Source organism: Pinus tabuliformis, chromosome X (assembly GCF_031772625.1).
Source record: "Pinus tabuliformis cultivar Carrire ecotype Pingquan chromosome X, CPIR1, whole genome shotgun sequence".
Lineage (NCBI taxonomy): Eukaryota > Viridiplantae > Streptophyta > Pinopsida > Pinales > Pinaceae > Pinus > Pinus tabuliformis.
Genome location: NC_142308.1, coordinates 207,385,410 through 207,396,220, shown reverse-complemented (window position 1 = coordinate 207,396,220; position 10,811 = coordinate 207,385,410).

Sequence of the window (10,811 nt, the reverse complement as noted above, 5' to 3'; positions counted from 1 at the left end):
ATATTAGGTCGGTACGACCAGATGGGTTCCTGCGACATGGACGGTGTGGCCGAGGAGCCGAAGAGGCGGTTGTTGATACATAACACCTTCTACATACCGTTCAGCGACACTTGGTGAAAATAACTCACCAAGTACCGATGGCTGCCGTAGAGGACCTTCCTGAGGATATGCAGCGTCATGTGGTTAGCATACCACGTGACTGGGCTCGCACTTTTAGGCGTGTGGCCAATGCAATAGTTGCCTACTTAGCCGCTCATCCTAAGTCGGGGCATTAGATATACTGGACATGATTATGGGCATTTGAGTCCCAATTTTGTATATTTTTGGACAGACTTATGTACAGTCGAGATGCTTTATGATATATATATATATATATATATATATATATATATATATATATATATATATATATATATACAGTTCGACTTTTTGATGCTTGATTTTATTGTGATGAATGATTGATGTGCCAGCCTAATGCTTGAATAGAAATAGAATCAGCTAGCTAATTATGAGATCTTGGAATGTGAAAATAATTAATATAAGTAAATGATCTTTGTAACAACCTCACCCTTAAATACTGGTGAAATAAACATGGATCCCTTACTCGATAAATGTTGTTCAATTGTGACACTATCAATTGTGAATCAAGATAAACTACCAATGAGTCGATTCCATAAGAAATTGCCTCGGATAGTAAATTAATGATAGCAGTATACTCAACCATGTTATTTGAAGTGGGACCAATGCATACGCCCCTTAATACCATCAATTGACCAGCTGGATAGTAGAGTACCAAAGCTGCGGAAGCGAGATTCCGAGTGTGCCGACTAGCACCATCGGCGAACCAAAAATAGACCAAGTCATCCATCAACACCTGCCACAGCAGACCAAAAGGTGTTGATATCAAAATCTCTCGATGAGATACATACAAATATACATAATGTACAAAGAATCCATTGCCTAACTCCTACTTAAGCAAAGTACTTCTTTAGGTAGAGCCCGTTTCGGGGCTCCGCCAACTTGTTTCCCTGAAAATTGATTAACTCATATGACCCTTTTTCTAAAACTCATTTAATAATGAAGGGACCGTACCACATAGACTTAAACTTGCCTACCCGCTAGGTGTCCTTATCTTGGTCATAGACCAAGACAAGGTCACCTTTAGAAAAGACTCGAGGACGGACAGCTTTATCATACTGTGTTTTAACCCTTTTCTTATGAGCCTCATTCATTGTGGCGGCATGTCGACGCTGCTCATCGAGATGTTCCAAATGAAGGAGGCACTCTTCGAGACTCGAAGTCTCTAGAAGGAGCTCAACAACTAACTTAAGAGATGGAATTTCACATTCAATAGGGAAGATAGATTCCATCCCATAAACTAACTCAAAAGGTGTAAAACCAGTAGCAGTCTTCACGGAGGTCCGGTATGCCCAAAGAGCCGGATACAACATAAGATGCCAATTGGACCGATTTTTGTCGATTTTCTGTTGTAGGATTGTCTTAAGAGTTTTGTTGACTACCTCGACCTGTCCATTGGCCTGAGGATAATAAGGAGACAAATGCTCTTACCAGAAACCCAATTTGAGAGCCAATTCAGACATCAGTTGATTCTAGAAATGACTGCCATGATCAGTGACAATCTCTCTCGGGATACCGAATATTGAGATAATCTGATTAAAAAGGAACAATGCTATCGTGTCACTATCATTTTTATAAGTGGGCATGACCTCGGCCCACTTCGTAATGTAGTCTACAGCCACGATAATGTACCTGTGATTCACCGCTGAAGGTGGATTACAAGTTGTAAAATCGATACCGCACTTAGTAAAGGGACCGACAGTGACAACGAGAAAAAGAGGAGCTGGATGGGCACGCATCTTTCAAGTATATATTTGATAGGGGTGACAACATTTGACCGCTTCAACACAGTTTTTAAAGAGCGAAGGCTAAAAATAGTCGGCACGCAAGATGCGTTGGGTTGTAGCAAGCCCTGATAGATGACCACCACAAGCTCCATTGTAGTAGTCATTTAGAACTGACTCTGCTTCCTCTAAGGTTAAACAACGCTGAAGGATTGAATCAACCCCTCGACGATATAATGTATCACCAATGATAACATAATTTTTGGCTAGGTGACGTAATTTTCGACGTTCATCCTTAGAGAAAGTAGAGGGAAACTTCGAAGTCTGGAGATAGACAATGATATCTCCATACCAAGGTTCGAGTGAAGAGATGAGGAATAAATGTTCATTAGGAAAACTTTCCTCATAAATAGTATCCTCTCCACAAGGCAGCTCTAAAATTAGCTCGGTGAAAACCATAAATTTCTTAGACTTGGCAAACAAGAACTCAAGATCAAATACTTGCAAAATGACTATCCATCAATTATATTTGCCCCCAATCACTCGCCTACTGAGGACAAATTGAAATGGATTGACCGTCGCTAAGACAAAAGTTTTGTGTAGCAGGATATAATGACGGAGTCGCTGGATAGCATGGACAGCTGCCAAAGCCAACTTCTCAACCGGAGAATAGCAAAGTTCAGGACCTATCAAGCCTCACCTCAAATAATAAATCACATGCTCTGTGAGAGCATTGTCTTCCTAAACGAGAACCATACCAATGTTTGATTCTGCTGCAGCGAGATATAAAAGGAAGTCCCTACCGTAATCCGGTGGACTCAAAATCAGGGCAGAGACTAATTCCTTTTTCAAAGCATCAAATGACCGCTGCACAAAGTCATCCCACATGAATGGAACTATTTTGTGTAGCAAACGCATAAACCCTTTAGTTATCTTGGCATAATTTGCTATAAACCGTCTTAGAAAATTAGCATTCCCTTGAAGACTTTGAAGTTGTCGAATTGAGGACGGGGGGTGCAATTGAACTATTGCCTCAACCTTGAAGGGATCAACACGAATCCCTTCATTTGACACAATGAACCATAACAACCTACCAAACGTAACCCCGAAAACGCACTTGTTGGGATTCAACCGGATTTTATAAAAACGACATCGCTCAAAAACCATTCAAAGATGACTAGGGTGATCAGTTCTCTTTCGAGAACGAGCAGCGAGATTGTCCAAGTATGCTTCGATGATATGTTTAATGTCGTGGAAAGCATATGACATGGCCCATTGGAAAGTGGCTCCACTGTTTTTAAGACCAAAAGGCATCTTTCTGTATGCAAAGGTACCCCAGGGACATATAAAGGCTGTCTTACGTTGATCTTCAGGATGGATAGAAATTTGATTATAACCAGAAAAACCATTCATGAAGGAAAAAATCTCATTACCCACACACTCATCAGTAATCTGATCAATGAATGGTGTGGGTTAATTATTGTTGTGTAGGTAAATCCCCTTTGCGGATAGAGGCGATCCCTACTAGCTCAAATGGGGTCTAGCAAAAATCGAACAACCCTAACACGCAGCTTACTAATTGCAAATCAAGGACCGATGATGAGGGCCTACTTGGATTCCAACGCTAGTACTTGTAGAAGAGTCGTCGCTCCCATTCCTTTGCTTCAGCTGGTCACAATCCCCATGATCCTTGTGAATGGACACCTGCACATGCAAAGAACAACACAAACACAAGCATAAAATCCAATAGATGCAACAATATATTAGTCAGAAAGGATATAACTCAATCATCATTACAAAGACAATAAGAGTGGAACCATAATGAGAGTTGTCTATTAATGATAAACAACAAAGAAGAATACAACCATAGTTCTGATGTCAAATCCTCCTTTGGCTGGGTGATCAGCAGCACATGCCTTGCAAAGCTTGTTGGGAATGGGGAACAAGTCTCTCTCTCCTTGGTCACTTGGATAAGAATCTCCTCACTTAAGATTTAGCCTCATGGGAATGAATAAGGCTCCTTGTAGCATAAGGTTAGCAATTCTCAGACTTTGGGACTTAGAATTTGGAACTTGGAGACTCTAACTTGTCAAAGGCAAAAGGACAAGCTTTTATAGATAGAGGAGAAGGAGTTAGGATCATCCATAAGATTCATGGGATTGGCTTTATCACTAAGAAGCTTCCATGAGAGGTGGAGAACTACTTCCCTTCTATGGAGATTCGAAGCCCAACTGGACTAACTCAAGATGGAATCAGTTCATGAATAGGTTAGGAAGAACCTTTGTAAGTTTGTTTGTTAAAAAATTTACCCAACTGGGCTGGCGCGAGTGCGACTCTGAGACAGAGCGCCAGCTGGCGTGCCCTCTTGGAGGATTTCCCCCATTGGCGTGAGTGATACACAATGGAACCACGCTAATGGAAAAAGGGCTATTTTTATGGGTATTTTGCAGAAGGTGTCTTCAGGGCATATGAAGTACATACTCAAGGGGATACAATGCAAGTGTTTTTAGGTTATGTCACTTCTCACAGGTCCCGGAATAAGTCCTCCAATGTGCGGGAGAAGGGGTAATAGGGACGGTGACAAATTACTGTGTAATAGATGCCCCCTAAAGCATGAAGCCTGAGAGAGAGAGGAGTGAAATGCTTTACAAGAACATGGCCAACTGAAAAACACTGCCGCCAGAGAACCTGTATGAAGAATTACAACTGATATCTCAAGTACATGATGTATGTGGTATGGGCGCAACCATCCATAGCATATTACATAAAAATCCAGATCCAAGGTATGCGGACATCCATCTAGTCAGGATCGATAAGTAGACTCAGGCATGGTCACAGCCATCAAGTGAATAAGTCATGTAATGATCATAATAATCCACAAAATCACAACCTGGATCTCAACAAACAAAATCTAGGGTCTTGCGCTCCATCTCAACTCGAACAAAGTACAAGTTCAAGCATGAAAATATGGGAGTCGAAGTCAAACATGCAAGAACACTGTCTGATTACCAGTCAATGATGAAAAATGTTAACAGACACGAGAGGTGCCACCAATAATGACAATGGTCGTCAAGGTACTATAGGTACAATCTACGGCGTGCGAATCAGTGAGCTAGAGTCGAACACCCGTAGAATCATTCGATCGGAGGCCAATGATGAAAACCTCGCGTTTAACACGAAGAACCTGCCATTGAGGCATCCAGGCTCCAAGGCACCAGAATGGAGTCTCTAGATCAACTTCCTAGATAATGATCTGAAGTTGACAGGAAGTGACCTTGATCGAAGGTGGGCCATAATGTTTCCCACATTATCGACACGAGATAGAGAAAGATAAGATGTTTTGTGTGAGGTATCAGAGGGGGGTTGAGTATTCAGCAGAGGTCAACTTCTCTTGAATGCAGACAAGTGCCATGTTCAAGAGCGACATATTGCCGACACGACAATAATTGTGGTTCCATTTTTCCCCACCATTTCTGGCGAGTACCCCAGTTATTTTTATCAACAAGCTTGACGGGGATAGCATATGCTTGAAATGCATCATTTCGATGGAATCCGATGTCATTAAGTTTTAACGAGTCTGACAAAGGAAGAACTCGGCGTCTTTTCATGTTTAGAGAGTTTGAAAAGACAACAGAAAAGTAAACTCCAGGGGTGTCCTTTTTCGTAAAGTTGTGTCTCTCGAGCCCGAAAAAGTATAAAACAATGCTCGAAAGAACCGCCCGACCATTACGATCGAGGAGTACTTTTCATGAGTAGTGATTTCGACCTGAAAAAGTAAAAAATCGATCGAGACCACGTCGCTTTGTAACCGTTAACGAACCTGAAACGGCAAGGGTCCGACGATCTTTTCGTGTTTACACAGTCGAAAAAGAGTTTAAAGACGATCGCCTCTCATTTACATTTAACGAGTCAAGAGGAATAACTCGGCAATCTTTTCATGTTTATACAGTCAGAAAAGAGCTAAAAGCAGACTGCCTTTTGTTCCATTTTACGAGTTAAAAGGGAAAACTCGGCAATCTTTTCATCTTTAAACGGTCAGAAAAGAGTTGAAAGAAGACCTCCATTTTTATTCTCTTTAACGAGTCAAAAATGGGAAAAGTACTCGGCAATTTTTTCATCTTTTACGAGTTAGAAAAGAGCTTAAAGGAGACTCGTCCTAGAGGAATGAGTGGTATAAAGGGTAGCAACTGGTTCCAGTAATGGTGGAACTGCTCAAAACATGTAATGGTCAAGAGGCTGGCTAATAAAACCACTCATCGCTGCGGTTCCTTAGGAAAGGAAAAAAAACCAAGTGAGAGCATATGATCGGCCAAAGAGATGGTAGTAATGGAATGAAACAACCAAGGCTCATCTAGCAGAATTTAGCGGATAAAGGCAATCACGAGATGTAAATCAGGTATGAGTTCATTTTTACACAAGCTTGAACCATGGAGAACTCTGCTTGGATTCAGTTTCATGTTTACACAAGCTTGAAATGAAAAACTATGCTAGTTATAAGTTCGCATGCCCCCAACATAATGATGCAAAACGAGGTACATGCCCCCCAAGCTTCATTGCATTCAATAAAGTGGATCGAATGAAGGTTCACTTTCGAGATCTTGGAAAGACTCGACTTGCATTTTACTAGATCTTAATCAAAAGACTCGATTTGGAAAGGGAGTTGTTTCATTTTTTAATGAGGTTGACATAGTAAAAGAATTATCCTCATAACCCTTGTTTCATTTTTTAACGAGCTTGACACAAGATCAGGAACTATGCTCAACCAGACCCAGTTTCATTTTTTAAGGAGCTTGACATAGGAAAGTGAACTATGCTCCGACCAGACCAAACCTAGTTTCATTTTTTAAGGAGCTTGACACAGGAAAGGAACTATGCTTCGAACGAACTTCATCATAATGAACAGGAAGTCGTTGCTTCCAAGAATGTCACTCCCGGTGGAAGGACAACAACTTTGAAGTCAGGACCTAATGCCCCCAGGATATTATGCAGGACGACATCATCATGGGATACAGGCATGGGTAGGTAGCCACATAGTTGACTTGCGGTGGGGCAAACACAACCGGTGGATAAAAACTAGGAGGGGGTGGCAGCTGTGCAGGAGACACTAGGGGACTAAAGAACGATAATTGATCTATAGTCACAATTCTTCCATTGTGTGGAAAGAAAATCACACAGAAAAGCGAAGAAACAAGGGCCCCCATGGCATAAACATAGTCACGACCAAGGAGAAGACTAAAATCTAAAGCACCTTGGACAACCAGCACGTCCATATAGATGGTTTTGCCTCCCAAAGTAATAGGGAATTTTGGGAGGACCCCTAGAGGTTGACTGGTTTCCCCGTCAAATGTTAACAGATTCTGTGTGACTGGCCCAAGCTGCGGGGAACCTAAAGCGTGCCAAGTAGTGGACGGCATAAGACTGACAGATGTACCTTCATCCAAAACAGTGCCAGGTATTGCCTTATCATAGGCAAGTACCGTAATCTGGAAAGGCACATGGGATGGAAGGTGGAAAGCAGTCAGGTGACTCCAGTCGAAGGAGATGGCCAAACTACTTGGTGGGGGAATCGTATGATTTCCCCCATGCTCTATAGGAACCGAAGAAGGACTTTCGGGAGCAGCTGGGACAGGAGAGTCATTTCTGGACTCAGGGGAATCTGAGGAGATGAGAAGAAAATGGGCATGATGCTCTTCCGAAATAGAGTGATCGACGGGTGGTGAGCTCGAGTCGACACTCTTTTCGACCAATGGGTGGTCTGGAACAGGCTTGGCACAGCCTGGTTCGGGAAGAGAAGCCTAGATAAGAGAAGAATCTAAGTCAATCTCTTTGTCAACAAGGAGAGGGTCTGAAGAGATCCTTTGATAACCAACAGGAAGTTGGGGTGAAGAAGCTGTAAAACTTTCCAAAACAGCGGAAGCTTTATCCATGAGTGGAAAAAGGTGAAGGGGATGATTGCCCTCGCATAGTCTACAGTGGATTCGAATCTTCCCTTTATTCTGAATGTTGTCAGTTGATAGGATGGCATTGCCATGAGCTTCAGAGGATGATGAGGGACGAACCATATTGCGAGACCATACTTCAAGGATCCTGGGAATGCCAGCATAATCACGAAGAAGGTGGTCATCCTTACACAATCGACAAGGAAATTTGACCTTTCGCGGAGGAGCAGAAGGTGGCTCGACTTGAGTTGTACTTTTAACCTCTCGCTTAGAAGACTTCTTCTTCTTCGTCTTCTTTTTCTTCTTCTTAGCCACCTGGTTACTTGAATCCAGACTTTCACCAGGTGAAGTAGAAGATGAGGACGCAGAAACAGGAAAAGAAGGGGAGAGGTCCACCTTAGAATCAACATAATGTTGTTCGGGTGGAGGAACTGATTGACCAGCGGTTGAGATGGTAGGGACTAGAGAGGTTGAGAACAACCAAAAAGGCAACCCAACAGTTAACCTAGGAAGGGACAACGTTGCCATTGAAGGAGCACCAACATTTCCAAAAGGAGGGAAATGACCAGGATTCCGATCAGAGGGGATGCCTGGGTTGGTAAACTCCGGAAAAGTTGCCATCACAAATGAGAAAAAACCCTACTCAAACTAATGCAAACAAGATCTAACCGGGTAAATGTGAATCGTGGCTGAATAAATTTTAAGACGCAAGGAAATGACTTGACCTTTTCATTTTTTAAGAGTCGAGAAAAGGACAAAAAGATGACTCTAGTCGCCTTCGAATGTTTAATGAGCCTGAAGTGACAAGTGCTCAGATGGACCTTTTCTTTGAGGGAGTCCAAAAAGGAATGAAAGTGACTACCCTGGAGAGCTAGGAAAAAGGGTTACCAAAGAAATCTGTAAAACTGCATATACACCTTGGCAGTCATATGAAAACCAAGGACTTTCCGTACGGCAGTCAATCTTCCCGAATGTTGTGTTCGGTGCGTTACGGCTTGTAAGGCGGCAAACACGACTTCCTATGGATAAAGGATCATAACCTAGTGGGGTCTCCCCATATACTCGACGATACGTGGGAGCTCAAATCCGTGCTAGACCACTATTGAGTCATGGAAGGAGGAATCACCCAACCTTGAGTGAAACAAAAGTGACTAGGTTTAACGACACCGAAGCACGTCTCTAGCCTAGACTTCTAAATGTGTGCATTATGTTCCAATGCATTGTTAGATTCATTCAGTTCATTTTAGAGTTGATCTTCTATTAGGTTTCAGTTTTCAAGCCTTACCATATGTAATCTCTCAAAATTCCCTAAATGCAAACTATATGCCAAAATATGTCATTTCATTCAATGAATGCTAGTTACGAGAGGGTTTGAGAGCTTTCACGCAAATGAAATGATCACAAAACAACAAAGAACTTCCCTAATGCAGCTAATGGAAGTCAACGAACTTTTCTTTAAGATCACTAATCACTAATCAAAATGAAAAGTTCTAATTCTCATTAACTAATACAAAGCAAAAGAGATGTTTTTCTTTTGTTGATGGCAAAGTGCATTGAACAAACTTTGAGAAATGACAACAAACAAATTTTATTCAATACAAGCACATTCAGTTCCCTAAATCACCAAGCAAACCTCCAAAGAACAAGAAAGATCCCAAAGAGACCAATGAGTTGTGTAATCTAGGCTCAAAGTGAGACGAAGCGGAATTCAAGTGAAAGCGAAGCAAGTCACCCAAATAACGCAATAAAATGATTTACAACCACCAAACAAGTGCAAGGGAGTAATCAAAGAATCGACTGGACTACTAGAAGATCAAAACACCTGAGGAAGGCTCAACACACAAAGCCATTAGATGCCCTAGGGCTAGAAATGTGAAATCGATGGAAAAAAGCAAACACCCAAAGGGTAACGATCAAAGCCAGTCAAATCACACTCCAACACACTCAAGTAGTCTAAAAAAGGTACCTAGAACAAAAACCAAGCTCAGAGGGCTCACAGCCAAGCAAACTTCAAATGTTCCCAAGCCTGGCACCACTGTCAGGCCAAAAAGAGCGCCTTTCAGGGATTGGCGCGGGTTGTCAATGAGCAACTGGTGTCAACTGGTGTGACTGTAACACTATAAAAGAGTGCCAACTGAGTTTGCTATGGAAAAAAAAAAAAAAAAATGACCCAAAGCTAAGTCAACAGTACCCAGGTACACCAAGGGGCAAGAAGCAACACAGGGATTCAACCCAGAAAGCTAATCAAGTAGGAGAAACCAAGAAACAAGGCAAGTTCCAAGCCATTCAGTTCGTAAACTAGATCAGAGATGGATTGAAGTGGCATTGATCTACTTTGCTAATGCGGAGCAATTTCATTTTGAAGGCTATCTGGCCGTACTTTAGGCTCCGTCTAAAGTTCACAAATCAAACAACAAGACAAAACAAACAACAAGGCAAAAAGCCAACTCCCTAGTAGAGTTGCCAAATTGTTGTGGAGGTAAATCCCTTCTACGGACAGAGGCGATTCCTACTAGCCCAAATGGGGTCTAGACACAATCGAACAACGCTAACACGCAGGTTCCTAATTGCAAATCAAGGACCGATGATGAGGGCCTACTTGGATTCCAACGCTAGTACTTGTAGAAGAGTCGTCGCTCCCGTTTCTTTGCTCCGACTGGTCACAATCCCCATGATCCTCGTGAATAGACACCTGCACATGCAAAGAATGACACAAACACAAGCATAAACTCCAATAGATGCAACTATATATCAGTTAGAAAGGATATAACTCAATCATCATTACAAAGACAATAAGAGTGGAACCATAATGAGAGTCGTCTATTATTGATAAACAACAAAGAAGAATACAACCATAGTTCTGACGTCAAATCCTCCTTTGGCTGGGTGATCAGTAGCACATGCCTTGCAAAGCTTGTTGGGAATGGGGAACAAGCCTCTCTCTCCTTGGTTACTTAGATAAGAATCTCCTCACTTAAGATTTAGCCTCATGGGAATGAATAAAGCTCCT